The sequence below is a fragment of the Poecilia reticulata genome, chromosome 1 (assembly GCF_904066995.2).
Source record: "Poecilia reticulata chromosome 1, P_reticulata-male-v2, whole genome shotgun sequence".
NCBI lineage: Eukaryota > Metazoa > Chordata > Actinopteri > Cyprinodontiformes > Poeciliidae > Poecilia > Poecilia reticulata.
In genome coordinates this window covers 27,210,485-27,238,151 of record NC_088830.1, presented here as the reverse complement: position 1 = coordinate 27,238,151, position 27,667 = coordinate 27,210,485, and the positions used below count along the sequence as shown (strand labels likewise).

The 27,667-nt window shown below is 38.2% G+C and overlaps 1 long non-coding RNA gene across 2 annotated transcripts; it reads right to left on the bottom strand.

The window, feature by feature from the left end:
- Positions 1-11,308: 11,308 nt before the first annotated feature.
- Positions 11,309-25,942, bottom strand: LOC103470124 (uncharacterized). Of its 2 annotated transcripts, none has more exons than XR_534452.2 (4): positions 25,591-25,942; positions 13,220-13,259; positions 12,899-13,126; positions 11,309-11,536 (listed from the first exon to the last, which is right to left on the bottom strand). It is a non-coding gene; the product is annotated as an uncharacterized LOC103470124 (long non-coding RNA). The 2 variants fall into 2 exon arrangements; XR_014088861.1 differs by having other exon boundaries at positions 11,312-11,536; positions 12,899-13,050.
- Positions 25,943-27,667: the final 1,725 nt, after the last annotated feature.

Sequence of the window (27,667 nt, the reverse complement as noted above, 5' to 3'; positions counted from 1 at the left end):
AATGCTTTTTATTTTTATATTTGTAATTCTGTATTACTCCATGACTGGTTATCCCTTCTTTCAAATTCAAAAATACTTTATTGATCCTAAAAGGGAAATTAAATTTAAAAAAAAGCTTGGGTCCTCTACCACAAGCCTTGGAGCGTGAGTGGTCTTCACAGTATATTAGCAGTTCCCAAAGGTGTGCTTCTCTGTATCAAGAGGTCTGATGTATCTCCAGGTATTTGTTTGAGTCACTCTTCCAGTTTAGGGGTCATTACCCTGAGGGTTTCAGTGACCACAGGCACTACTGTTGACTTCAACTTCCACATTCTTTGTAACCACCTAAGACCCAAACTCTTGCATGGCATGCATTATTAATTCGTCTGATATTTGGGTTGATTGGGACCTAATGATTGCAAAAACAAAGAATTATCTTTTTACATGATATCTGGACATCATTTTTCTCAGAAAAATACTTATTCATTTTAAATCACCATGTTTAGCACCATGGTAAAGCTATACAGTTGCTAACTTTTGTAAACTTACACAACAAAAGAAACACTGGACATCTTGAGTCTAACCTGTAATGTGTTATAATCTTCCACCACCACTAAGTCTTAAAATAATGGCCTAACGTGTGGACACCAGACCCCATCTAGAGCAAAATTTAGTATTGTGGACTAGACAGTCCAAAATAAGTCATCCACTTATGTGGACAAATTTTTTCTCAGGTTCTAGGAGGATGATGGTTCTTTTTAGTCTTTGGTATTTCTCTAGTTTTTTTCTGTACCTTCTGTTCATTCAGGATAGCTACATCATAACAACTGCTTTGCTCTGCTGCTCAATGATCACCATGTTCAGTTGGTTTGCTTTTCCTGTTTTGTCTTCCTGTATATGGAAGGCCCACAGAATCTTAGCTTGTTCGTTTTCTACCACCTTGTGTGGCATTTCCCATTTTAAAGAGGTGTGTTCAAGGTTATATTCCCTTCAGATGTTTCTTCACACTATTCTGGGTACTTGGTTGTGGCGTTCCATGTATTCTTATCATGCTACCATCTTGCATCCTGGTGTTAGCTACTAGATTGTCTCAGGGGACTCATTGCATAGCATTCACTGAATATCTTGCTTGGTATTACAAATCTGGGTCGTTATTGCTCTGGTTCTAGGGACCTGCTTATGTGCCATCATGAATACTGCCTCTGTGCTGTGGTTCAGTCTAAGACTTTGTCAAATGGAGCTGTCAGTGCATACCTGTTGATTGTCTGGACCTTGTTTCTGTCATTGGACTTGCCTTACTATTTGTAAGTACAGTGGCTTGCAAAAGTATCCATAGCCCTTGAACTTTTCCATATTTTGTCACAACTGCAAATATATTTTCACAGAATTTTATGGAAAATAAAAGCTAAAAGTCCAGTATTCAGCCCCCGTCCCCTGAATGCAACCAATTGTCTTCAGAAGTTGACTGCTAATGGTAAAAAATTCAACTCTATGACTGCCACAAAAGTTGGCTAAGAGAATATTGGGGAACAAACAGCATGAAGTCCAAGGAACACACCAGACAGGACAGGGATAAAGTTGTGGAGAAGCTTAAAGCAGGCTTAGGCCATCTCACAGAGTACTGTTCCATTAATCATCTGGAAATGGAAAGAGCAAATCACACAGCTGTGAACCTACCAAGAAAAGGTCATCCACCTAAACTTACAGGCTGAGCAAGAAGAGCACTGATCAGAGATACAGCCAAGAGGCTCATGGTGGATCTGGATGAAATGCAGAGATATCCACACCTCAGGTGGGGGAATCTGTCCACATTATAACTTAGTCATGCACTGCAAAAATGTGGTTTTATGGAAGAGTGGCAATAGAAAAGCCATGGTATAAAGAAAACTATAAGAAGTCCCTATAACTATGAGAAGTTGCAGTTTGCCAAAAGCTAAATTGGGATACAGCAAAAATGATAAGACAAGACCAAAATGAACTTTTTGGCAAAAATGCAAAGCACTAATTGTGGTGGAGAACAAACACTGCACATCAATCTGAACACACCTTCCCCACTGACAAACATGGTGGTGGCAGCATCTTGCTCTGAGGGTGCTTCTTTTCTTCAGGTACAGGGAAAATTGTTAGAGTTGATTGTAAGATGGACTAAGCCAAATACAGGATAATCTTGGAAGAAAACCTGAACACACCTGAACCTGAAGTCTGCAAAAGACTTGAGGCTGGGGCAGAGGTTCACCTTCCAGAAGGACAACTACCCTAAACATAAAGCCAGATCTACAATGGAATGGTTTAAATAAAAACATATTTATGTTTTAGAAAGGCAAAGTCAAAGTCTAGACATAAACTCAGCAGAGATTCTTTGGCAAGATCTGAAAACTGCTGACAAGTCAATTTTATTTGTATAGCATATTTCAGCCACAAGGCCAAAGTGCTTTACATCAAAGAACTAAAAAGTAATAAAAATAACATACATTCACCATAAAAAGAAAAAAGAAATTAAATTCAAAGTAAAATCAAAATTAAAATCATATACATAAAATATATTGATACATCTACCAATGATTAAGATTCAGAAACAACTGTAAATTGGTGTGGTTTTAGCCTTGATTTAAAGGAATTCAACTGTGTTGCAGTTTTCTGGAAGTTTATTCAAGATTTGTGGTACATTGAAGCTAAATTCTGCTTCAAAATGCTTGGTTCTGGGGATGCAGAGCAGACCAGAATCAACAAACTGTTAGCAGTGGAATAGTTTGGTGAAAAAAATTGCTTTATTATGGTTTATATTTATTTTAATCCATGCACTTATTCCACACATTTATTATTCATAATATTTTAATTAAACAAAATTTGATCAAAATATATATTAATTTCTGTATATTTTTAGGTGCCACATACATTCCAAGGTTGGGTTTAGGCATCCAACTAATCTTTATAAAATATTCAGTCTTATAGCACAGAGTAATCATATTGCCATCTCATCCCCAGTGTAAGAGTTGGCAATTTACACACAATTCATGTGTGTAAACAGCGACACGTGAATTAGAAAGACACTGTAGTAATTAGCAGGACCTTCCGGCAGACAACCAATCAGAATGAGAGGTTGTGTGAATATTCATGAGGTCCTGCTATTACACAAACCTGCCATAGGGGGCGCTGTGGTGATACACAGATTATACACAAAATCAGGTTTATGTGTATTAACCGGACATCTCGTTTTTTTTGCATTTTTGGGGTTATTAGACCAATAGAAACCTTTCTACGCTTTTAGATTTTTGTCAAAATTAGCAGGACACCGCTCCTGTCCCGTTAATTCAAAATGTCCTGCTAGTGTTGTGTGTATTCTGACGAAATGTCCTGCTAAACCACATTTACCAACGCACACACACACACACACACACACACACACACACACACACACACACACACACACACACACACACACACACACACACAAATTATGTTCAATGTGAGCAACACAAACCAAACAAAACCATTTTCTGTTCTCAAAAAGCTTTTTGTAACGGATGCTTGTCATCTTAAGCCTGGACGGAGAAACGACACAAAGCAAGTTAAACGAGCGCCTGAACAACGTTTCCACATCAACCTTTTGAATATTTCTAATATTGCCTCTTTCACTAGCGGTTTAAGTGTCATTGCTTGTTTGTTAAAGAAAACTGTATTTTTGAGCTCTGTGAAGGAAATGAAAAGAAATGAAGTGTTGAGCAGCAGCAGATATCCCTCCTGTCACTTTGGTAAAGACGCAGCTTTGTAAGTCGTAACAACCGACTCACCAGGCGCTCCACTTCCTGTACAACGTGCATGTCAATGAGATATAACATACAGATGAAACACAATGAACAACATTTTCTAGATGTTGGATTTTGGTAGCGAAAGGCTAAACATGTAGAGACTGACGTTCTAAAAGTCACATCTTGTCGTACAGAAAGGCTTCAATTTACATTCACTATTAATTAAATTCCTTTCAGTTTTATTAATGTCATTTTTTGACATCACATTTAACACCAATATTTATAATTTGCTTTAGGGTGCTTCTGTAAGTCAAACTTCATCAGGTCTAAAAATCTGATTATTTTCCCCCCATTTATTAAAGGGGCAGTGTTATGCAAAATCATTTAAGGTTTACATCATGTTATATGATGTTATTCCCTCTTCAGAAACAAACCTGGATTGTTGCCATGAATCTTTTATGCACGTGTAACATAGTTAAAATGGTTCGGGTTAAATCCTGCTAAAATGCACCATCTGCTGGTAAAAAGTTGTATTGTCTTCACCTAGAAAGAGCGGGGTATTATGGGTAATCCTCAGAGCCATGAGGATCACCGATGAGGTAACGTGTCTCTGCCATGTCATAAAGAAATATTATTTATGCATTTTGTGCAATGTGTTTATGGTTTTCGTTTTTGCATATTGTTGAAATATGTTCGGCTTGAGTCACGCTAGTTCTGTTATGTCGTTTTTGTCATGTTTGAGAATGTTTAGTTCGTGGGAAAGTGCAGTGGGAATTTCCCACGCGGTAACACTATGGCTCCTCCTTGCAGGAGCTTGTTGTATGCCAGAGACTGACTTTACCTCCATGCCCGTTCTGTAAAATGCAGGTATGTTTTACCAAATCTTCTGTAGCAGATGGTTAGCATGAGTCTGAGTTTTATATTAACAGTTTTATATAATGATGTAGTTCATTTATGTTTCTGCATTGTTCTAAAACGCAAGGTTATATAAACTAAAAGATAAAAATGGCATCAGTAAATAAAATGTCAGCATTTTATTTTATTTTTCAGAATATTTTAATTAGTTACTTTATTTTCTCTGTATAAGACACTCACTGGTTGTTCTTTTACTGTAAAACAAAATCCACTATGCGATCACTGTAATTTGTAATGATTTTATTGTAGTTACTTTATTATGGGTAATCCTCAGAGCCAGGAGGATCACCGACGAGGAGCTTGTTTTATGCCAGAGACTGACTTTACCTCCATGCCCGTTCTGTAAAATGCAGATGGAGAATTAAAGAAACCGCTGATGCCAACTTGAGCAGCTCCTTGTCATTCATTGCTACACCGATAGAAGCCACCAGAACCACATAAGGCCACACACGCTTGAGAAATTGCTTAATCTCCCGTGGCAACCACTCAGCTGTCCATTCATCCCACTCAGCTCCTTCAGACTAGCCAGCAGAAATTAGCACCTGGTGTACCCAGGTCATTATATGAGCTACTTTTAAAGAAATGTGAATAAAAACGTTGTTAAAGGGTTAATAGGAGAGATGTTGAGATGACTTTCTGAAGACGGAGATTAAGAAAAAGCTGGAGTTTTTAAAGACAGAGACCTAATTGCAAGGTGTAAAATTATGAAGTAAAATGTCTTTCAATACATACAACATTTTATAATAACTGAAGGTAAAAGTTACCGTATTTTCCACACTATAAGGCGCACCTTCAATGAATGGCCCATTTTAAAACTTTTTTCATATATAAGGCGCATAGAATAGACGCCTCAGTTTGGGTTGCCAATTTGTGCCGTACTCTATTATTACACATCTACATTTGTAAAGAAGTGGTCCCCGAGTGCTTTATATAGTAGGCTGCCCCAGTCATTGTTTCACTCACGGTGTTGGTGTTGCGATATTGTGCCCAACTGCTTTCTGGGTAACACAGGCCGCAGACTGTCTCTCTTCCCCCGCCCCTACGCCCCCGGCATTAAATATATCATCAAACTTTATTAACAAACCAGCGTTCTGACAACTATCCCAGCATGCACCGCGCGCTTCTTCTTCTATGGGGGAAATGAAGTCGGCGGCTGCTTACCGTAGTTGCTAGACCTGTTGTGGCTCAATATTGGTCCATATACAAGGCTCACCGGGTTATAAGGCGCACTGTCGGCTTTTGAGGAAATTGAAGGTTTTTAGGTGCCTTATGGTGCGGAAAATACGGTAGTTGATTGTGCTATAAAATGGGACTAGGAAAATAGATACTGCCCCTTTAAAAATATGGAAGAAAAAAAACTCTTGTAATGGTTTGATAAGTAAGAACTTTAATTAAATGTGATTTTGCTGGAACAAGTCAAAATGCTGTTTGACCAAATAAACTAATGAGCTAAATATCAGTAACGAGATTCCAGATAATGTAGGACGATTTCTTGATACTTTGAACCTTTTCAGAGATATTTCAAATGTGAAAAAACTTCTGCAACAACACAGTACATCTTTTCTTGTTTCTCACAACGAATACGGCACAAAATGTGACGTCAGGACAGAACAAAGCCGCGTTTGTCGCTTTAAAAAACAAGATTGAAATCGACAGGATCGAGAATAAATAACGAGCGTGAAACTGAAGCAGCAGTTTATATTGTTTCGCCGTCTTGCCTCGGAGACATGAAACTGAAACATCGGAACAATGAAAGGTACACACACACACACACACACACACACACACACAGACATATGGAGGGATTCTGAACTCTGATCACACTTCTCCACAGGTCTAACGATTATTTGTAGAGCTCTGCTGTCAGATTCCCACCTCCCCGCCCCCCACCGCCATCACTAAAATAGCTTTAAGGTGTGTTTAGGTTGGACTTTAACCCCACCGCCTGTTCGTCGCCTTGGCAACCGTCCAGAGTTCCCTTAATTTGTATTATCTCAATCCCAAGTGCTGCAAGCAGTTTTGCCTGTTTGCCCCTAATCATAGAGTCTGTTGCCATGGAAAAGTATTTAAATATGCTCCACAGATCATCTTTACCTAACACATCACAAGTGGCAGATGTGCAGTCGTGTCTTATGTGTATTTTCGTTCCTTCAATAAAAGTGAATTTCATCCTCCACCAACTTCACGGTTCATATGTCACTTATTTTCCCCCCCTTATTTCGTTTCCCAAACATACGAGTTGCTGTTCATCTTTTATTCTGTCCCAGTGATTCCTTCAGGAATATTTCTGTTTTATGCATTCCTTAAAGACAGAAGGCTTTGTCTCTTATCTTATCAGCCGAGCTTGGTGGCTCCCAAAAGCTTTGGCCATGTTTGGAGAGGAAGTGAGCGCGGCATACTGATAAGAGAGGCCTGGCGCAGCGGGGATGCACGCCGTCACCGCACAAAGAAATACAATCTGGCTGCGCGAAGAGGGGGATGGAGAAAAAGAAAGAAACAGAAAACACACACACCCATGTGAAGAGTTTGTCTGCTTTTAATTGCTCTGGGTTCTCGGCGCTCACAACGGCACATTTGGGAGTTTGCGTGTGTGTATGTGTGTGTATTTGGGTGAAAAACATGCATGCATGAGCAGCGTTGGGGGAGGTATATAATAGGTGTATTCATCTGTAAAATAAAATTTTCAGCAGCTCGTACTTTCTCTTACTGCAGCCTAAAGATGGGGAGATTGGATGCAAACATTGCTTGACGCCAGCTGCTTCTTATTAAAACTTATACATCAAGCTTCTTCTTCTAAGAGCAGCTGGAAACCGAGGCCGCCGCGCGATGCGACCACACCGGGAAGATAACTTCGCTTTTTGGCATAAATAGTCAGCTTTGAAGATGTATAGGAAGTGCTTCTGTCACCTCGGGGGAAAACGGCAAAATGCCGTCCGTTCAAATCAGATGTGGTCCACATCAGTGAGACAAAGCCTGGGAATTAGCAATGAAGTGTAACATTTTTTAAATAAAAACAAATTGTGTTTTCTGAAAACATTAATTAGAACTTAGTTTTAGGTTTTTACTCTGTCCAACTTAGCTGGATTAAAAAAAAAAAGCAAAGCAAGACAGAAGATTGTTCATGTTTCTTTTCCCAATATATATTTTTTAATACTTATGAGTGCATGGAGAGTAATATCTCCAACTAAACACTTCACTCACTAAACCTGATAACGTTTCAGTTCTGACATTTTCTAGGGCTGTAGCAAACAATCGAGTTAATCGAGTATTCCATCAATTATTCGACCATTCCATCAGTTATTCCGACGATTAATCGAGTATTCCATCAATTATTCCAACAATTAATCGAGCATTCCATCAGTTATTCCAACGATTAATCGAGCATTCCATCAATTATTCCAACAATTAATCGAGCATTCCATCAGTTATTCCAACAATTAATCGAGCATTCCATCAGTTATTCCGACGATTAATCGAGCATTCCATCAATTATTCCGACAATTAATCGAGCATTCCATCAATTATTCCGACAATTAATCGAGCATTCCATCAGTTATTCCGACAATTAATCGAGCATTCCATCAGTTATTCCGACAATCAATCGAGCATTCCATCAATTATTCCGACGATCAATCGAGCATTCCATCAATTATTCCGACGATTAATCGAGTATTCCATCAATTATTCCAACAATTAATCGAGCATTCCATCAGTTATTCCAACGATTAATCGAGCATTCCATCAATTATTCCGACGATTAATCGAGCATTCCATCAATTATTCCAACAATTAATCGAGCATTCCATCAATTAATCGAGCATTCCATCAATTATTCCAACAATTAATCGTGCATTCAATCAGTTATTCCGACGATCAATCGAGCAGTCCATCAGTTATTCCGACGATCAATCGAGCAGTCCATCAGTTATTCCAACGATTAATCGAGCATTCCATCAATTATTCCGACGATTAATCGAGTATTCCATCAATTAATCGTGCATTCCATCAGTTATTCCAACGATTAATCGAGCATTCCATCAATTAATCGAGCATTCCATCAATTATTCCAACAATTAATCGAGCATTCCATCAATTATTCCGACGATTAATCGAGCATTCCATCAATTATTCCGACAATTAATCGAGCATTCCATCAGTTATTCCGACAATTAATCGAGCATTCCATCAATTATTCCGACGATTAATCGAGCATTCCATCAATTATTCCGACAATTAATCGAGCATTCCATCAATTATTCCAACAATTAATCGAGCATTCCATCAGTTATTCCAACGATTAATCGAGCATTCCATCAATTATTCCGACGATTAATCGAGCATTCCATCAATTATTCCAACAATTAATCGTGCATTCCATCAATTAATCGAGTATTACATCAATTATCCCAACGATCAATCGAGCAGTCCATCAGTTATTCCGACAATTAATCGAGCATTCCATCAATTATTCCGACAATCAATCGAGCATTCCATCAATTATTCCGACGATCAATCGAGCATTCCATCAATTATTCCGACGATTAATCGAGTATTCCAACAATTAATCGTGCATTCCATCAGTTATTCCAACGATTAATCGAGCATTCCATCAATTAATCGAGCATTCCATCAATTATTCCAACAATTAATCGTGCATTCCATCAGTTATTCCAACGATTAATCGAGCATTCCATCAATTAATCGAGTATTACATCAATTATTCCAACAATTAATCGAGCATTCCATCAATTATTCCAACGATTAATCGAGCATTCCATCAGTTATTCCGACGATCAATCGAGCAGTCCATCAGTTATTCCGACAATTAATCAAGCATTCCATCAGTTATTCCGACGATTAATCGAGCATTCCATCAGTTATTCCGACGATCAATCGAGCATTCCATCAGTTATTCCGACGATCAATCGAGCATTCCATCAGTTATTCCGACGATTAATCGAGCATTCCATCAGTTATTCCGACGATCAATCGAGCATTCCATCAGTTATTCCGACGATCAATCGAGCATTCCATCAGTTATTCCGACGATTAATCGAGCATTCCATCAGTTATTCCGACGATTAATCGAGTATTCCATCAGTTATTCCGACGATCAATCGAGCATTCCATCAGTTATTCCGACGATCAATCGAGCATTCCATCAGTTATTCCGACGATCAATCGAGCATTCCATCAATTATTCCGACAATCAATCGAGCATTCCATCAATTATTCCGACAATCAATCGAGCATTCCATCAATTATTCCGACGATCAATCGAGCATTCCATCAATTATTCCGACGATTAATCGAGTATTACATCAATTATTCCAACAATTAATCGTGCATTCCATCAGTTATTCCAACGATTAATCGAGCATTCCATCAATTAATCGAGCATTCCATCAATTATTCCAACAATTAATCGTGCATTCCATCAGTTATTCCAACGATTAATCGAGCATTCCATCAATTAATCGAGTATTACATCAATTATTCCAACAATTAATCGTGCATTCCATCAGTTATTCCAACGATTAATCGAGCATTCCATCAATTAATCGAGCATTCCATCAATTATTCCAACGATTAATCGAGCATTCCATCAGTTATTCCGACGATTAATCGAGTAATTGGATAAAGAAACTGGTACATTCTGCTGATTTTTTCACTTAATTTAACGATAGAAATAGAAGATCTATTTCTATCATTAGAAATAGATTTTAAAAAAGCAAATAATTCCTTTTCTAAAAGGGAAACTAAACATTTACTTTTTTATTTACAGCTAAATAAATTCTCAAACATGTGAAAATGTCGGCCATTTCTGCTCGACTCAACATCAGTTTGGGCTGATCTGTTGATTATGTTTTGGAATAACTGATCAATAATTGGATAGGTACTTAATGAGATTGTTTCTAATGTAAGATTTATACAAATCATATCACATATTCCTAGTGCAAATATCTTGGTACACTTGAAATAAAACAAAACTAACTTACAAGCAATTTTTCAACAAAATACAAAAACTTGCTAATAATTCCTTAATATTGATTTAAAAGACTTCTAGTTCCACTGGCAGTTTTTTTTACATTTATACATGGAAAAATATCTTTTACAAGTAAATAAATTTAGGCTTTTCTCCCAAACAGAAACTCTAGGCCGCTCTGACGTCTGGATTCAGGTGAAATTTAACTTTCTGAGCCACTAAGCAGCTAAAACTTCGTGTTTCTTTCCACGTCGTCTTGTAAAGACAAAAATATATATTTTTTGCCATTCTTTGTAAGATATAACATGATTAAACCCCTGGATCTCCATGTAAGTGTGAGTGACCGAAGGAGAGCTGGGATAATTAGCATGGTCGCATTATTGAGACTAAATTTCCAGTAAGAATCTCATCTTGGGGGTAACAGTGATTAGGACTTCTCAGCTGGATGTGAATCAGTTCAGGCATGTTTCTTCATCTGTGTTTGTTTTCTGTTAAATATCTTTTAGATGAAATAAGTCATGCAGCTCAGGCAACCTTCCCCCATCACTACACGGATAAAATGAGTCCAGAGATTGAATGAATTGACATTAACCAAGACATATTGTGAAGGGAATCCTTAAAATTTCACAACAGCCTGATCCATATAATCATTCTGTTCCCCGCATGATGAAGTCCAGACATTATTACAGTCTTCCCTCAGGCTAGTCATCATGGCACATCTTGATTTTAAGACCAGCACACATTAATTTTATGGCTTTATTCTTAAATTTAACATTCTGCCACCTCCTCCCTGCAGATCCTTCAGGCATTAAAAAAGGGAGCAGAGACGAACTGGAGGGGATGGAGTCGCATGTAGAGCAGAGAAACGCTTCAGAGCCAGAACAGCGGCCGAGTTACTGGGGATCGACTTTGTTCCAGTCAAAAGAGACAAAAGAAAGAAAGAAAAACACTTAGACTTCCTTTTAGATCAGTCTGTTGATCAGAAATGATTCCAGCAGCTGATATGGCCATTTTGCATTTCATTTTCAAATCTGAGGACATTTTTCCGACAGAAAGCACTTTGTGAGAAATGAGTGATACAGATACCAGAACCAAAAGAATAAAAAGTGGAAAGCTCCCATTTAGATGCACTGAAAAAACAGAATGGAGATCCAACTTTAAAAAAAAAAGTTAATTTATAACATGAGTTAACAAATTAACTCACATTACATGAGTTCATTTGTTTGTAACTCTTGTTACATGAGCTGTAACAGATACCAGAACCAAAAGAATAAAAAGTGGAAAGCTTGCATTTAAATGCACTAAAAAACAGAATGGAGCTCCAATTTAAAACAATTGAGTTAAATTAATTCATTTAACTCCTGTTAATTTGTTACATCATGAGTTTTAACTCAACTCATGTTGTAACAAATTACTCCTTGTGTAACAACTTGTGTAACTATTTGTTACACAAGTTGTTAATGAGTTAATTTGTAAACATCGAGTTGGGGGCGTGGCCAGCAGCATCTTATTTGGATTTAAAGCGACAAGACGCCCCAAAACGTCTCATTGTGAAAGGAGCTGAAAATAGGCAGAACTGAGCAAACTAAAATTAAGCTTGTCAAACTTTATTTATGTTTGTTTAGCATGCCAACATAAAAAACTTAATACATTTACTTTGATAAACGTAATTATTCAATATGTTACATGTTTGTAAAAATTTAATTTTTTACACCCGTTTTTGTTTTGCAGTGCATTCTGGCTGAATTTTTATGGTAGAAATGAACAGAAAATAAGAATAATTCATTTAACTATGTTGTCAAAAATAACCCAACAGTTTTTAGACTGACTGTAAAAACATAGTCTTGCACAGAAATGCAGCAACAGCCCTTCTGATTTATGCCTCAACCTCCATTTTGCAAACACGTTTCCATTTTGACTAAATAACATCAGTATTTCTCATCTTCGATAAGGGCATTAGGACAGAGGGGAAGTTATTTTCTTTATAGATTATCAACCCACTTAGAGACAAATTTGATTTGTGAAATGGGAAATAAAATGTTCATAAACAAAATGGATTTGACTTGGCTCTGTTGAACTTTGCCTTTCTCTCTCTGCGATGCAACAGAAACAACCCAAATGTCCTGGGTGCGTCTACATGGTAGGACCAATAAAGCAGATATTCTGGGATCCAGATCAAAGTTTTCAGCTAAAAACCAAGTAGAAGTCTAAATTCATCCTGAAGTTTGAGAATTCAGTGCTCTCCAACAAGCTCTTTGGACAAACATACCTGGTGTTGCTACAGTAAAAGCCACTGAGCAGCTGAATGTGTCAACCTTGTTGAATTATTGCCACATGTAATTACAAACAGGAGTCCAGATGATGCATCTTGGCAGCAGCTTCTCCGTTTTCAGAGTTTCTCCATCTTTGTGAGCAAAACAGCTATTTGGCACAGCCGCAGAAAAAAGTCCATCATCAGTCATTTGGCAGTTTTGGTTAGAAACTATGAACAAAAGAACTGAAAGTTTGTTTTACAAACGTGAATTTAGCTGAATCTGACAGGCATCTTGCTCCATTTGTCAACACAAAACAGAAATGTCTCAATATTTACCGATTCTTTTTGTGCTTCGGGTTTATAACATCATCGCCACCTGAAAAAAAGGTTTAAAATGTTTGTTTGAATTAACTAAGAATCAGAAAAACAAGGATCAATTTAGATTTTCTGACATGTTACATGATTTACCGACTTTGACTTCTTGAAAATGTTTTGGGTTTTAATGCCTAAATCTTAGCATCATTTCATCCTGAAAAACCCAAGACTACTAGCTCCAGACTGAATTATTCTGGATAAGCAGAACCAAGAGCCCCTTGCAAAAAGTATTCACTCCCCTTAAGGTTTTTTTTATATCTTTAAAAATGATATTTTATTATCCCTTAACCAGATTGGATAGGTTTGTAGGCTATGTAAGACATGTTAATCACATTTTTTGCACAAACTTATTCTTAGATAATGATATTTCAGTCTGCTCAGTTCTACCGTTTTAGGGCGTTGTCACTTTAAATGCAAATAAACTCCTGGCCACGCCCCCCAATTCAACCTATAATCTCACACATAAAAATGGCTGCAAACAGATGTGCAATTATACAGCCGTATCAATCAATCAATCAAATTTTATTTGTATAGCACATTTCAGCAGCAAGGCATTTCAAAGTGCTTTACATAATTAAAATAAACCGTACGTCTTTGACAAGGAGAAGTGGAGCCTCCTGCACAACCAACAATAATGCAGCAAGTAGTTTCTAAACGAGATGTCAACAACAAAACAATTCTCTTTTCCAGCAGCCATTGTACAGTGCATACAGCGGTACAACCAGCTTGCCAGATATGCTGGAACTCAGCTTGCGTTGGTAGGTAACGGGCCGAGCTTTGCTGGGATTGCTAGGAAACAGTGCAAAACCTGCTGATTTGTGATGTTTTTTGGAGGATTTTTGGCTCATTTACCGTATTTTCCGCACTATAAGGCGCACCTTCAATGAATGGCCTATTTTAAAACTTTTTTCATATATAAAGGCATTATAAGTAGGGCTGTAGTGATACAATAATCTCACGATACGATGCACTATATTCTGCTCACGATGCGAAATATATTGCTATATTCAGCAAACAATACAATTCAATACACTTTTGCGATTTTCTGAAAGATTTTAGAGGGACAAAGTGATTTTGGTGACATTTTGTGACTGTTATAGAGTCGGATTGAATTAATTTAACTGAAAACTGATTAAAAGCACCAACTACACAATACCTGGCTCTGGTTGGACATGGACACAGACTTAAAGTCGACAGCTGGACACAATGAATCAAAGTGGTGAGAAAACATGTTTCTTTTGAAACTGTAGCTTACATGCATTAGTAAGGTAAATAAAGTGCACCACGTACCTGCTCTGAACAGTTTGCTACCTTTTTAGCCTTGACACTTAACATCTAAAGGAATCACTCTTAGCCTGATGACCTAATCACTCTCCTGGCAAAGCAAGCAGTGAGTGAGCAAGGTGACAGTTGGATGTTACAATACTTGCGGATGAATATCGATTTTTTTCTAGGAAAGAAAATATCGATGTATCGCAAAATTGATATTACACAACCCCAATTATAAGGCGCATAGAATAGTCGCTACAGTAGAGGCTGGAGTTACGTTATGCATCCACTAGATGGAGCTGCACTAAAGTGAATGTCCATAAAACAGCGAGGAGAGCCTTCTGCAACTGGGCCGGGGCGTAGCCGGATGATGGTCACCCTTCTCTGTTCGCGCACAGCAAGTTCATGGAGAACGTGGTGCTAAATGACCTGCAGACAACCTGATTATCAGGTCAGTAGGTAGATGGTCAGTCAAACTTTATTAACAAACCAGCGTTGTGACAACTATCCCAGCATGCACCGCACACTTCTTCTACGGGGGAAAATGAAGTCGGCGGCTGCTTACCATAATTGCTAGACCTGTTGTGGCTCAATATTGGTCCATATAAAAGACACACAGGATTATAAGGCGCACAGTTGGCTTTTGAGGAAATTGGCGGTTTTTAGGTGCGCCTTATAGTGCGGAAAATACGGTACTTTAAAATGCTTGGGCTGTTTTTAGAAGCAGTAGAGACCCAAACAGAAGTATAAACGTGAAAATGTGAATTTTGCATAAGTTCCATTTAAAATCAGCTTCAATTGGAATATTGGAGTTCCATTAGCCAGACCAAACCACGGTAGCGCATAGCTATAAAGCAAAAATGAAATAGCAGCTCTGTAACGATTTGAAATGATACGCATGAAAAGTTGATATAAAGTTGTCATAATTAGTACGTTTGTAGAAAACATTTTTTGCAAACAGTTGTGCAATCAATTTTTCAATCGTAAGTCTTGGAAAAGCAAAAGTGGAGCCTCCTGTGTAGCCAACAAGAATCAATGAAACTAAAATGTTTTTGTTCCTTTTTCTTGAAAGGGTTAAAATGCTAAAAGTTTGATTCTGCCAATATTCCTGCCCAGTTCTGCCCGAGACCTGGATGTGGGAATGACGCCGGGTCGTGGGGAGACGGGTCGCAGGTGTGTGTGGGATAATTGTCAAATGAAGGAGGGACGTCCGCAGCGCACAAAGCAGGAAAACACATATTCAGCTGCGTGTTAATAAATGATGCATGTGGCCGTGTTTCAATAGGTAAATTATGATTCCAGTCATGTGGACAAAAACATATTTCACTAACAGCTCAACAGTCTGTGGCGCCGCTTCTTTTTTTTCCTTTGGTGAGGATTGTTTCCATTAGTGGTGAGAAGTAAGTAGGTCATGCAGCTGCCTAATTATGCTTAATTTTAGATCTACAACTCCCAATTTAGTTGTTAATCAGGTTGGCACTACCTTTGTCACTTACTTTGGTGTGTATGTGTGTGTGTGTTTTTACTGTATTTCCCACATCCACATCATTTTTCTTCCCATTTCGTGTTTTTCCTGCAGCAGTGAGGCTCAGGAAAACACCAAGCCTGCTAAATATAAAAACCTTGTTTATCCTGCGTGGAAAAGTGTTTTCTTGGCACATTTTTATTGATGTTTGTGTCTTAGCCCTCAATAAGAACAAACTGTGTATCAGGTTAGGGCCAAATGCTTTCGCTCTTTTATGTTCTTCAATGCAACACTTGACTATTTCGCTCGGCTGAAAATGATTGCAATCTGTCCGGGGAGCGTCGGCTCTTCCTCTACACTTGAGTCTGTCTGACAGATTAAACATTTCATGTGATTCATTGGTTTCTTTTCAATTCAGAAATGCATTTGACAAAATGCTTCAAGTTTGATTTAATTGCACGGAGTATTGATCTCTGATGTTTTCATCCTGACATGAATAAGCAGTAGGAACCTTTTTTTTTTTTTTTTAAACTTGCTTTGTTCTGTTCAGGGTCACTTTGGGGCTGACGCCTCTTTTCTCGTCACAGGGCGAGAAAAGATAAACCGACATTTAGCTTTATACTTTTTAGTTTATTCCTGGAAGTTGTGGAGTAATTACTACTTTACACCAGCGGTGTCAAACTCATTTTCATTTTGGCCACATTGAGATCATGAATGCTCTTAAAGGGCCGGTTGTGCCAGAATGTTTTGATAAAACCTGTTCAAACTGTCAAAATATAACCAAATCCTTAAAATTAAATATTATTACTGAACGTCTTTTCAGTTCCTCCAGGATTTCATGATACTTTTTGGGATTTTTTTTTTTTTTTGTCAAATCAAACTTTATTTGTATAGCACCTTTCAGCAACAATTCAAAGTGCTTTACATCATAACACAAAACGTTATAGAACATTACATTTTGTTGTTGTTACATATCAGATTATTGATTAATGTTTCATTAATTATGTTTCAAAAGCAGCTCTAAACAGGTTTTAGTCTAGATTTAAAGCAACTCGGTGTTTCGGCTGGTTTACAGTTTTCTGGAAGTTTGTTCCAGATTTGTGGTGCATAGAAGCTGAAAGCTGCTTCTCCATGTTCGGTTCCGATTCTGGGGAGGCAGAGCAGAACCAGAACACCTGAGAGGTCTGGAAGGTTGCTATGACAACAGACCTTTAATGTGTTGTGGTGCTAAACCATTCAGTGATTCATAAACTAACACCACGATTTTAAAGTTTATTCTCTCAGACCTGGGTGTCGTGCTCCAACTTCCTGGTTTTAGTCAGAACTCCAGCTGCAGGATTGATTTTATGTGGCAAAAAAAAAAGTCTTCAGTTGTGTACCTAAATTAAAGCAGCTTTTATCTGTATTCTGCTAAATTACATTAACGTGAAAAAAAAGTTATTTAAATTCAAGAACTCATTGAATGTGGAGACACTTATTTATTCATATTTGAACAGATTTAGAGGTAGTTTTATCAAATTTTCCCCTCATGATCTTGCCAGAAATAAAAATCCTGCTGTAGATGAAACAGACAAGTTTGAAAGCTAAACGCCGACAACGCAGGGCGAGGATTTTTATAACCTGAAACGGCTCCAATTTCAGCAGCAACATCACTTTGATTCATGTTGGCACAAATTTAATCCGTATTTAAACCACTGTTTGCATCAAATGGTTGTTCAGATTGTGGATTACACGACCAACTTCACCAACAACAGCTTTTTATTTGCTGTTATTCAGTTTTATCTGAATTTCCACGTTGATCTCAAACAACACATCCAGAACATTATTCCTCATCTGTTTATTTTTCTTTTAGTTTCTGTTAGTCTCTGGCTTAAACCAACACAGAAAATCGTTTTAACTCGATTTCAGGACCTAACTTTTAAAGAGAAGCAGAATGTGAATATCAGCCTTTTTTGTTTTAAGAAGAACATTTTCTGCTGCGTTCAAGAGTGAAAACATCACAAAGTAAAAGACGAGACCTTGACTGCAGAAAAGGACTATTACAAGTCACTTAAATGAAATGATCTCTGACCAACAAAAAGGTGGAACATTCATTAAAAGGTAATTTGTTGAACATTTCATTCCAACATGTAGAACATCTTGAAATTAAACATGTTTTTGTGCTCACGGGTCACAACCTTTTCTGCGTAAATTGAGGGATGAAGAGAAACTCTCTCATTTTTTTCAGTTAGATTACCAAAATTATTTATTTTTTCTGAAGGTCACATACAGAAAATTAACCCATAACCTCCGTGTTTACAACTCTACTGCAGTCTCAGTTCTTCTGATGCCTTTTCATATAAAGGAATTTCATTTTTCTTTGAAATTTTACAAGGTCGACCAAGCAAAATAACCCCTCCAAAATAAATAAATAAATAAACTTAAAGCATTTTTTTGCCCGAAGATTTTTTGTAGGACGTTTGGTTTGTTTCTGCGGAATATAAATCAAAAGGAAGGTTATTGGTACAGCGAACAGATAAACATATTTCACTTTTAACAAGGTACTTTATCCTCTTTTAGGCCATTACTGATTTGTTTTGTATCTTTTTTCAGTGACTTACAGGAATAAAACACAAACTCAGACACACCTGCACCTCGTTGCAGCTAGGCCCTTTGCGATACATTTTGAGAGACGATACATTGTCCCAGAGGTTATTGCGATAAATGATAATATTGTTGTTTTCAGACCATTTTCAAGTTACATAATGGTAATAAAGCAAGACGCTTCTAAAGGATCAAATCATTTTAATGAATATTTAACCCTGGAACTGGAAGACATTTTAAACATCTGAAATAAATAAAAATAAGAAATATAATTATTTATGAAGTTTCTGTCCTTCACAGAAATGATTAGTTGAGACTAAAGCACCAGATTAAAGACTTTTATCATCCAGTTTTTGGTAGAAAAAGATAAAAACGATAAATTAAGCAAATGGAAATTATTGAGCTCGTTCTGATTTATCATGCGATTAATTGATTTATTGTTTATTGCGACAGGCTTAATTGTAGAACAAAATGATTTTTCAAAATTCATGTTTCCATTAAGCCAATTTATTTTCGTAATTTCAATTTGCGCCGTTTCTAACGGTTAATGGAAACGCAGCTAGTGACTCGATCTACGGTGTTTCCTTGCACAGAAAACCGTTTAATTTAAATAATGAACATAAAGCGCTGAGTGATAACTAGGATGAACTGAAATGCATCTGTGATCGAATCAAAATAACTTTTCTGTAAAGCACTGCGAGATGACATTTGCTGTTTAGTGGTGCTGAATTTAATTAATGTTTTCAGACAACCTCTGAACTGCAGAGACTCCAAACCGCTTGTTGCAGCCTGGATTCTGGTTTCACAGTAATTATTTTTTTACCAGCTGTAGTTCAGCTCCTGTTGCCAGGAGAAAGCGGGACGGGCCGCGGTCTGAGTCAGAGAGCAGGGAAGGTGGAAGGGAAACCCGAAACGAGGAAAACCAGGACGGGAGAAATCCTGATCATGTCGGGAGAAACGGATTCATGTAGCGAGAGCGTAAATACGGGAAGCAGCCGACGGCGTCAGCTGAGGCGGGAGGATGAAGTGAAGCAGGACGGCTGGGAGTGGGGAGTGTGTGTTTGTGTGTGTGGGAATATTTGGACTTGGTATCCTCTCTGTGTGTGTGTGTGTGTGTGTCCACTGCCCTCCTCTCCGTGACGGCGCGGGATGCAGGGCAGCTTCTGCTGACTCATTATCTGCTCCCATCAGCAGCAGGGAGAGCGCTCCCCCACCCCACCGTATGCCCGCCGTAAGCGGAGGCATCGCTCGCCCTGCGGGTCCAACATCCTCCGACAGAGATCAAAGGGATGCCCTTGAGGCTGCGCAGTGGGAGGTGGCGCCCCCTAGCGGTCGTTTCTACGCCACTGCGCCTTCCTCGAAGCTGAGAGAAACCAGCTGGTTTTGTTACTTTTAATCAAAAAACTAATTTTTTCAAATTTAAAATACAGAATCCAGATTTTATTGGTGGTTTAGAGAGACGTGAATCAAAATTTAAACGAGGGCAGGAGATGAAAGGCTTTCATTTCTGAAAGGACGTCTCTGCAAGGATAGCCGTGAAAGATCTCAGTGTCTAGGAGTCGCATAGTAACGACATGGGTCTTCGAAAAAAATCTTATTAGAGATTTAATTATTTATACTTTTTAGTTAGAAGAGAAAAGGAAAGAAGAAAAAAAAATCAGTGGCGCTTCGACCCCACTTACTAAGATCTTCCAGAGAAGGAATGAAAAGCGTCCTCCTCATAGTATCAGACATCCTTGAATAGGTTAATTAAGATGAACACACGGCTCGAATGTTTTCAAACTCAGCAAGGTCACAGCCTCAAACCACAGTGGTGATCTCAGGAACAAAATAAATAACATGCCTGTTGAATCATCTTTTCACGGAAGCGTCCCATTTTGCAGAAGGACAGGTGGAATTAATAGCATCAAAGCCCTCGGTGTGTTTCATGCATTCATACAGAGTTCATTACACGTGTGGGGTCAGAGGTCGCTTATAGAAGAGTATGAAGTCATCTGCGACTCTGCTGTCCATTGAAGCCTCTTCTAGATCAAAGTTTCGTCTCGTTCTTCACACTTCAGCTCGAAGGTTTAGTTTCCATTTACCCGTGGCTCTAAATTACGATAAAAACTGAAATAATATTTCTGAACTTCAGAGCTTCAGAGTGGCCACACCTGGGGGAAAACACCACATGCTCGTGATTTTCAATCCAGCTAGAAAAACAAAGGCAGGAGAGCTGAAACCGAATCAAGAGTTGCTTCAACAGAGTGTTAGCTTAAGGATGTTTACATTTAGTCATGACTTCACCACAACCCTCACTTCGTTTTGTTGGGATTGCGTGTCACAAAAGGCAGGGCTTAATTATGAAATGAAAGGCAAATGATCCACGACTTTCACAAAATATTTTACAATTCAAAATCTGAAAAGTGTGGTGTGCATTTGTGTCCAGCCCAGCTGAGTAAATAGTTTTTAGAAACGCCCTTTTTGCTGCAGCTCCAACTGCAAGTCTGTGACGGGTTTGCATGTCTGAAAACTGACATTTCTGACCAGAGTTTGCTGTAAAATAGAACAAAATCAATCAGACTGGATGGAGAATGTCCGTTTTTAATTCTAAGTTGGTCTGGACTTTGGTTGGACCATTTTAACTGCGAGTATACTTTAATCTACAGCTCTGGCTCCAGGTTTATTACCGCTGTCCTGCTGAAAGGTGAACCTCTAACCTTTAACCTTGGGGACTGAAGTCAATTTAAAGAGACACGAGGCCCTAAAACAGCTCAACACAGCAACTGATCAAACTAGAATCTCATCATTTAGAATATAAAGTACATGTTTTGTTTATCTTAGCCCGTTTTGGGAAGCATAATAGGTTACCTTTCATATTTGTTGTAAAATGAACAGAACATAAATGCAAGTTAAGCAGTCCATGCTTGTAGATGACATTTAAGGGTGAACCACATTAAAATAAATAATTTTAGGTCTTATTTCCCCACTGGGGAAAATAAAAAATAAAAATCGCAGCTCAGGTCTGGATATATGAAACTGTACGGAAGAGGATTAGGGCCACTGGAAAAAAATAAAACAGTTCTGACTTTAATCTCAGAATTCTGAGATTAAAGTCAGAACTGTTTTATTTTTTTTCTCCAAGAAAAAAAAGTCCGTAAAACGGACTTGTCACTTTTGTCCTGATATTTAAAACCTTGCAGCTTAAACACAGCCAGTGTGTTGAAAAGTCTCCTCATAGACAGGAAGTGACCTCAGAGTCCTGAATGGCAGCTCTGGCTCTGAGCACAGACAGCACAACGTCTGACGAGCCAATGATCGCCCAATAACGCATGTCTGCCGAAGTGAATTACGCGTTAATCTAAAAACAAATCTAAAACATCTCAAATCACGGAACATTTAAGTTGGAGGGCAGAGGACATTTCTGAATCGTTCGTGTAAACACGAGCCGTCCTTGACGGGCAGTAATACGGTCTGTTAGTGACTTCGAACTGAATGGTTCCTCCAACTGTTAGCGCTGAGAGCTTTCCTCCTCTGATGCGTCCTTGTCGCACAAGAACAGAGCAAAACACATCACATCCTTTCTTTATGATCCAGTAGGCAGTTCTGAAAATATCTCCAGCTAAGAAAGGTGCTAATTGGACTCTTGGTAAGATAAAAGCAAAGCAACTGTTGTGTGGAAAAAGCCAAAGGCTCCTATTGCCATGGCTACCTGCTACACTTGGCTTTAATTACTGTAATTATGGTTTTTAACTTTTTCACATCAAAGAGTGCTCTGGCATTCTGCAGCAAACTGCAGCGGTGACCTACAGCCCTGCCTCCCACTGAACTGTGGCTGATCTGAAGTCTCTCTGAGAACCTTCATCACGTCTGTGTTTGAGGTCTGAAAAACGTCCAACCTTTACTGTTGAGCAGATAGCCAGTTAATAAGTGACACACACATAAAGGCGACGCACACAAGAATATGTCTGTGCAGTCAAAGATAAACAAATTACAGAGAAAAAGCTTTCAGGGATATTGGCTCAGGCTCATAGTTGTGTCTCAGCAGCGCCTGTTAATGAATTGGCCTTAATAATTACTAGCAGTCCTGGAAACATAACAAAATCTATATTTTATTGCTGTAACAATCTCAAAAGATTCATTAATATAATTACGGACATGTCCTCTTTTGCCAAATTGATGACCCGGCTCATTGACGGTTTGAAATCTGCAGCTATACACACTCTGCATACCTTGAGATTTTCCTTTAAGTAAAAAAAACTAAACAAAAAACAATGTTATGTTGTTTTTTTTTTGTCATCTAGCCCTCTTTACTATTAACAAAATTGTGGAGAAAAAGGTATTCTGTGTCAAATCATCTTGTACGTAGCTCACATCTGTTTGAGTCTAAACCCGCACTCTAAATTAGGTTTAGAGTGCGCGTTTAGATGTCTTTGATGTTTTTATCTTTACTTTTCATCTAGTTATTAACTTCTTTTTATTTCTCTTTCACACCGTCTATGTAAAGCCCCCCCAGAAAACGTCCCAGTTAAACGAATCTATATCTAGGGATGTGAGAATCCTTGTTAAATGGCGTTTTAACTAAACTCTGAGGTGTGAGACGTTTAACTGAAGTCCTACAAGGGGTGCAGGTTTTAATGTTTTTATCTTTTTTAACCTTTTTTTTCCCTTTAAAAAAAATTGTCTTTCTAACCGTTTATTCACTGTCACATGCTGTTTTTATTTTAATTATGTAAAGCACTTTGAAATGCCTTGCTGCTGAAATGTGCTATACAAGTAAAATTTGATTGATTGATTGATTAAACCATGTGTCCGTCCTAAATCTAAATGTTATTGGTCAGTTTACAGTTTATTTGCCAGCTTTTTGCTCTTTCTTCTAAATACCAGTGAAGCTAGCTAAAAATGAATATGTGGAGTTTTAGCCCTCCTGAAGTCCCAAGAGGGATCAAGTAAACCCCGCCTGAACTTTTTATGGTTTGTGGTTCTGGTGGGTTGCTGGTTACAAGTTTTTTTTGTGCGTGTGTGGTTTAGTGAACTGAAGAGCTGACCGGTCTTCTGGTTGGCCGACCGTGACATCTGCCGCGCTTTTCCTGAGCGTCGCACTAAGACTGCGAGTTGAATAGTTAAATCTAGTTTAAACTTTGGCAAAAACAGTAGAAATTAAGCAAACTGTGTTACTTCACCCACTCCTCCTCTGGGAGGTCTCAGACACGTCACCTGAACCTGATAAAATGATAATTGAGTGGATGCTCTTCATCCAATCTGTCATTTTACAAAACGTTTCAGGATCTACACATCCAAAACTGGTTGAGATGTAGCAGCTGCAAACACAGCAAAAGATCGTTCTACAAAATATCGAATGCAAATGCACAACAAACTTTTATTTGAAGTAGGGCTGAAACGATTCCTCGAGTGATTCGAGTACCTCGATTATTAAAATTCCTCGAGGAAAATTGACCTGCCTCGAAGCTTCGTTAATTTATGTTTTATCATTTAGCGCACCGTGTTTCAGCCGGAACATTATTTGCGTTGAGCGGAGCTCTGACTTCCGCCTCTGAGTTGTTGACGGAAGCTACGTGTTAGCGGCATAAAGTCCAATCTTCAAGTTCGGCCCACGGGGACTTTACTGATTGGTGATAATTCCGGGTTTTCATCGTTTTTGTGGGACCAATAAACATCCTTAAAATGACCGGCGCAATGCCGGGAGTTCGGCAGCCTTTCTGCTCCGGAGCTGCTGGTTGAACGGCGGGAAGAAGTTGAGGAGGATTTATACAAGTGAGCGGAGAGACTGAACACGGCGGCGGCTGAGGGTTGATGCTTACAGGGTAAGAGCAGCTTTACGGACGAACCGCACAATAAACTTATATCATCCCGGTCTGAACAAACGGGAGGCGGAACATGGCTGGTAGATGAGTTTCTGAACGGAGGAGCCGTAAATATCCCGTATTGCTCCCCCGGTCTACAAAAAAGTAACTGGTAGGGAAGCTCAAATGTGGAAAAAATAGACTGATGTTGATATCCGATAGTAACACTGGTGTTATGGAAGATTTACCAATATTTTATTTCATAATTGTTTTTATCCGAATCGTAAGAAAAATCTATAGATTACTCGATTACTAAAATAATCGTTTACAACAGCCCTAATTTGAAGTATACATTTGAGAAGTATGCATTCCTTTGCTCCATGTAATAATTATACCCAACAGGGTGCTGCACTGTGTAATAAAATCCCTATTAAATACACTGAAGTTTGTTGCTGCGACAAAAATGTGAAAACCCTGAAAACATTTACAAGTCACTGTATCACAGCCAGCATCTAGCAGGAAAGTCAGTTGCATGGAAAATGGAAAAGGTGTATAATAATAAACTTAAAGGTCCACTATTACGCGTCCTTGAACAAGCTATAGGTCTGTGGTCTACACAAAACATGGTGATTACATTTAATACACAAAGTCATTCTCAGATCATTGTTGTTATTCAGCCCGTTTTGAGCTCATTAAGGAATGCGCTGTTGTTTCGTAACGATTATGCAAATGAGCTGCTGGCCAAATCCTCCTAACTCGGTGTTTTCATTATTAGCGCCTCAGACCAAACTGATGTACAAACGTACATCTTTGACTCCGAAGCAGATTAAGTCAAGCCACAACCACTGAAGGGTTAAACGTTTCAGATCTGACGCAAATTTATATGCTATTAATTCAAACTCTGATAACCGAGCTTCGCTTCCGGGCTGTGCCGACATCAGCACAATAACTCAAAGATGGTTTTTAATCTGAAAATGCGTCTTAAAAAACATATTTGCGAGGTTAAAGGACAAACACCCATCTCAAATGTAAAAATCAAAACAAAAAAGACGATAACAATGTTATAACAAACACCGCTTCTTCTGAATGTAGACCTTTAACTCCCACAGTAAACGCGTTAGCTTCACTTGAGATGCAGGACTAGCAGAGGCTAGCATTCACCGTTAGCTTATGCTAACTGACAAATCAGGTTCAAGCCGAACAACAACACAAAACACACATTATGTACTTACATCGCCATCATCTGCAGATTTATGAAGAACAATGAGAGCAGAACCTTCCTTCAGTCCAGATATTTTTGGTAAATCCCGCTTTGTCCTGCTGGTAGTTTTCAGAAACTACCGCGAATCCTAAACTGATTCGCGCAAACTACAACTTACAAACTACAATTTGCGCAAAAATAAAGCGAAGCGAAGCAGCTCTGTCCTATTCTTCGTGTCCGGAAGAAGATCCATGGGCGCATGCTCTGTGTCGCAGCCGATAACAAAATTATTTTCCATTTCATTTCCAGCCGCCATTACGGCAGAAACTGAGCGTCTCTTGAAATGAAGCGAGAGCTCCAGTTGGGTTACAGGTGAGGGGCTGGGCGGGGCTTGGGGTTGCTAGGTAACAAATTGTGCAACAATTTAGAGGTTTTTGACACAGGTCATTTTGCAAACACCAGCACATTTACTTATTCCCAATAAACATATTTAGTATTATTATTGTTGTTTTTTTGGTTTGGTTTTCTATTGCTCTTTTTGTGCTTCTAGAAACAGGAGATCCCCAAATGGAAGGACAGAAACATGCAGTTAAAATTGATAAAATGATAATTGATTATTAAGCTCTAATGACTATTCAGGCTTTCAGAAACCTTGTAGGAAAGAATTTATGATATAATCTGATTACTGTGTTTGAATATCCCAAGCTCCTGTTGATCACGGTGTAACCAAGTTTTGAGATGAACATATCTCAGCTACTTCCTGCTTCCTTTCTTGTACTGCTTTATGTTGTCATTGTGTGTGAACATAACGTACTGACTGAGTCTCTTTCCATGCAATGGGAGGAAACGCAGGACTTTATTAAGCAAAGCTTTACTCAAGTTAAACACAGCAAGTTGCTGGGAACGTTCAATCAGGTCTACCAAGCCACAGTGAGATTGCTCACCTTAGTAAAAACCTGTTATTTAACTTAAAATAGAACATTATGATGGTTGAATGGACCAGCTAAATCGCTGGTTAGTGTTTGTTCAGGTCTGGACTTACAACAAGAGAGAAAAGTCCAACAATCAACTGCAGGCAGTTACAACATAATGGAGGGGTGATGTTACTTAGCATCCATCATAGCTTTCCATCATGTGGAAAATTACAGTGTGCATCTTTGAGCTGGGTTTCCATCAGAGGTGACGAGGTTCTGGAGTTACTCGGCTCAGAAACCTGGAGGCTAACGTCCTTCTGAAGTCAGACTTATTTTACCAGAAGTTTTATACTGTTTTTCTCTTGTAACAATCATCTTTTGGTTCCTGAGTTATAAAGTTAGAGACTTTTTATGTGCTTAGCTGGAAAGGCACACTGTCTGTTTATTCATAATAAATGCAGTTTATTTATTCATTTATTGCTTGATTTCTTTTCTAAAGAAGAAAATATTGTCAAAGTGATTTTTTTTTATTTCCATCCAACCTCCTGTGAGTTGTACAATAGAGATTAGGATTAGGAATAATTTTTCACTAATTACAAAAAAAACTGAATTGCATCATTTTTCTGAAGCAGAAAAATGATGCAATTTTACCCAAAAAATGCCTTAAAATGAGAAAAAAATTGTTTAATGAAACAAAAACAATTGCTTCAAAGTCTTGCTATTGATAATTTGATGCCAATATGTTAATAGAAATACTGCATATTTTATTTATTATCTCTAAAACTCTAAAACTTCCTAATTTTAAATTAGTTATTTTTCATGTTGCAGTTTCATAAAATTATGACTTTATTCTCTTATTTTTCGACTCTATTGTCGTATTACTGTGTTCTTGCAATACCATAACTTTATTCTTGTAATTAAAAAAAATCTTAGACTGGTCATAATATTCCACCATACAGTTGGTCTGAAATCAAAGTTAAAATAAATACAGGCTGTAAAACAAGCTTGTCAAACAAGATGGCCGTCCTGAACCATGGCAACCCAAAGAGTGAATTAAAAAAAAATAAAAATCCAGATTTTCCAAACATTAAAGTATAACTATCTTAGTACTCTTGAAATAAGACAAAATTAACTTTCAAGTAATTTTTCAGCAAGATATAGGAGCTTCTTTTAGGTCAATATATTTTTAATATT